The sequence below is a fragment of the Parasteatoda tepidariorum genome, chromosome X1 (assembly GCF_043381705.1).
Source record: "Parasteatoda tepidariorum isolate YZ-2023 chromosome X1, CAS_Ptep_4.0, whole genome shotgun sequence".
Taxonomy (NCBI): Eukaryota; Metazoa; Arthropoda; class Arachnida; order Araneae; family Theridiidae; genus Parasteatoda; species Parasteatoda tepidariorum.
In genome coordinates, this window is record NC_092214.1 from 37,955,368 (window position 1) to 37,959,318 (window position 3,951).

At 27.9% G+C, this 3,951-nt stretch overlaps 1 long non-coding RNA gene across 1 annotated transcript in view; it reads right to left on the reverse strand.

Annotated features, from left to right (window-relative positions):
- Positions 1-1,723, reverse strand: part of LOC107451047 (uncharacterized) — a 13,563-nt gene extending 11,840 nt beyond the window's left edge. The window contains exon 1 of the long non-coding RNA XR_001585023.3: positions 1,503-1,723. This is a non-coding gene — a long non-coding RNA (uncharacterized lncRNA). The remainder of the gene's footprint in view (positions 1-1,502) is intronic.
- Between the last annotated feature and the right edge of the window lie 2,228 nt (positions 1,724-3,951).

Below are 3,951 nucleotides of genomic sequence, written 5' to 3' on the forward strand. Positions count from 1 at the left end.
CAAGCAATGTCAGAAAAATATGTAAGTATATATATATATATATATATATGTTAATTATGCTTTATTCAGAAATATCGTTTTTAATTATGGTAAAGGATGTGTCCTGATGATGACCTTTACTTTTTCCCAATAACAGTTTTTCTATTTTATAATATTTCATTATTATTTTTTGTGTTTATGCATATGTACATAAAAAATTCACTGTATTTATTTATAGATTAGCAATTTAAAAACACTTCTCTGAAATCCATAAAAAAACAGTAAACAGATATCTTTCATAGTTGAGTAACTCTAAGCATTTTTAAGAATTTTAATAAAGTAGAGTTAATGAACCAGGAAAAACAATTGCTTTATACTATTAAAATAATAAATCTAAGGGAAAATACTATTTTTTAGTAACTACTAGAAACAGAGAAAAATGAAGAAACTTAATGAGTTTGTTTTTGTTATTAGTAGTATTGCCACGAAAGATGTATTCTAGGAAGAAAACTGAAATCAATGAACTGTATCTATAAAAATAAACATTGGTGAGAATATCTTTAATTATTCTCTTTTTACTAAATTAACTCTGGGAACTACTTTGTTCCAAGCTGTAATTATATAAACATTTGCCAGATGGGAATGGTAAATTCTCTTGAGACTTTTTATCGATTAAAAAATATCAGAAAATGAGAAATTTTGAAAACCCAATCAATGATAGAAAAATATTGAAAAATAATATATAATTCTTAATATTTAAAAATCACACTCATTGGCTAATGAATTAGAAACTTGGGATGTTTTATCTTGTCTTGTTCGCATATGTATATAGAAAAAAAGAAAATAAAACGAAGATATAATATATATAACAAGAAAAGAGAGAGAAACGAAAAAAATGAATAAGTTTTATTAACTGCGCATAAGCTACAAGTATATAGAACTCATAAAATAAGTTAAAATATTGAGAAAATACGGAAAATGATAAAAAAAAAATAATGACAAAATAATTTTCTTCTCTTAAATATTTTTCAAAGTAAAAAATTTTAAGGTAAATTATTTTTCAATTCTTTTAAAAATACATTTGAAAAATATCTTAATAATTTTCTTCTCTTGTCATTATTTTTTATTATTTTCCATTTTTCCTTAATATTTTTAAATTAAAAATCAGTGAAAGGAAAGATTAGAGGATGAAACGCCCCTCCCGTAAACGCACCAATTTCTTATAAACAGAAAACTCTGAAATGAAAACTTTCAACCAAAAACATTGAAAAAAAAACCCGCCTTCATATCCCAGTTGGCAAAACAGCTATATAGCTATCGCAAAAAAAACATTCTTTGTGAACATTCGGGGATACATTGACATCGGAAACAGTATTTCATTAGTCACGTGATCTGAAATGCATCTGAATAAAAAAAACAGCAACAAAGAAGGGAGAAGGAAAAGGCTTAAAAGATAATAAAAAAAGAAAAAGTAAGAGCATGAGCACAACAAAGAAACTTTGTTGATAGCATCAAAATCTCACCTGCATCGAAGTGCAACAAAAATGCGCTTCAAGCTAGCGAAAGACGAAATCAGGGTCAGCGAACAGACATATTAAAAATGGAAATCTTTTTCAGTTTATGACAGTGAAACAACCGATGCGTGATGCTTTGTTTTTAAAAGCGAAACCTAGCGGCACTGGAATAGTAGGTAAAAGCGCTAATATTATCTGTTAAAAAGGAAAATGAGTTAAGTCGGTAACGCACGCATTTAACTTTTCATAATTCTTTTATCAGGTAATAGAACCGATTGCGTAACCGAAGAACGTGAATTATGGGACACAATTCGGAAGATGTTTACTAATATAAGCTGTTAATAAACAACATTCCATATCGTTTGGTTTTATTGATATATTTTTTTTAAATCTATCATCAATAAAAAAATAAACGACTATGTTAATTACTAAAATGTTTATCGTTTCGTTTTTTTACGGTTTTAATCAATAATAATTTGATAAAGCGAAGAAAATAACGCTTTATCAATAATAATTTGATAAAGCGTTCCGGTTAAAAGAGAAATTATTCAATGGTTTTTATTTTTTCAATATTATAATATTATTGTGAATACTTTTTTATTCAATTAATTAAAATGAAATTCGTATAATAGAACGAAGTTTCAAAAACGATAAAGATTCAAGTACTTAGCACTATTTGAAATTCGTTGCTTTGATATACTATATACTTGTATACTTGTAGATTCATATTCAGCAAAATCATAAGAGAAAACAATAAAAACCATCCACGTAAATCAGATGCAGTCTTACTTTATTCAAATTTAGTCTGCCTCTAGAACCATCTGTAAAAGAGAACAAAAAATAAAACTCTCTCTATCTCTCCCTCTCTCTTTCTTTTTTATTTCATTTTTTAGTTTATTTATTTTTGATAATTATGTCAAAATTTCTTTGATAAAAGCAACAAAAAGCAATTTTTTGCTGTATGAAATCAAAACTGCTAAAAACAAATGTTACTAAAAAAATGCACTACAATACTGCCGTGCAATTAAAAAAAACAACTAGAGGTGCTTAACGATGGATTTTGAATATAGTGGTTTGACAACTATTTTCTTACTTTTCATAATGCTATGAAGGCTATAAAAGAATTTCAAAAAATTTATAAAACAAAATTTATTTGAGTTTCGCAATAGGTGGCTTATCATACAAATATACCAAATTCATACAAATTTCAATTTTGTGTTTTTTGTCGCATACGTTGATTTTTCAATTGCACGGCAGAATATTCTTTCGTTTATTTAATTGCTAAATAAATAGTCTGTGATAGAATTGCAATAAAAAGTCAGAGTTAATTTTGAAATTAAAATTTATTTTTAAAAAAATATTAACGCCCGGAAAGCAAATTCAGTAACTGAAAAAAAAAACAGTTGATTCAAAAACTCATAATATACCTCTGAATTAGATTAATGTTCCAATTAGACATTTCAGAAGTGTGATTTAGAAACCACGCTTATAGAGTTTACAATTAAGCGTCGAAAAACAATCATCCAATCGCGTGATTCCAAAATCACGTGTATACGCTAAGTGATGCGTATGCACATCATGTGGCGAATGAGGCTAAGCAGTGTTAATTTTTTAAAATTGTTAATCTGTTCTTCAGTGGCTCTGCTGTCATATAAAATAATTATTTTCAGCAAATAATATGTTATTCTTATAACTGATCATTACTATTATATTTCCTTTATAATTTTTATGACTGTTATTCTGCAACAGTTATTTATGATTACTAAATTAGGTTTTCCCATTTATAGTCAGTGTTCTCTATCCTTGTTATGAAAAAATGAGCAAAATGTCAATGACAAGAAAAGCCACAGTTTTGTAAAAATGAAAAGCGCATGCCATCTAATTTCATAATTATTTGGAAAGTTACTCCAATGTTATATTGAGTTTATGAAAGTTACTAACTTGCACCAATTGAGACCACCGGGGAGCAAATTTTTTGTTGCATTTATGTAAATACTTGATGGTGCTTAATGCTGGTGTGAGGATTTCAAATCTTAAATTAGTTTTGCTTCTAAAGCTACAGATTTTTTAAATGACATTTTTAATCCATTTTTTGTTGAAATGAACAAGTTTAAAAACGTTGCATATAACAAGGGGTGGGGCAATTAAATGTTGTGCTAACCTTCTAGGGGAATTAGGGGACTAAATAATTAAATTCATCAGGATTAAAATGGCATAGAAATGTCATCGTACGCGGCTAGGAGAGCTTCCCCTTTAATGATCTGTTTTGAAGAAAACGAAAAATTGTTTCATAATAAAGAGCCTCTAACGGCGTAGGATGACATTTCCGGGCAGGGGTTTCAAAGCAATTTTAATCCTGGTGATTTGCTCCAACTCAACTAGAAAGTATGGTTTGCAACAATGTGACCCTCTGCTATAAATAACATTTTTAAACTTGTACGTTTCGACAAAAAATGGA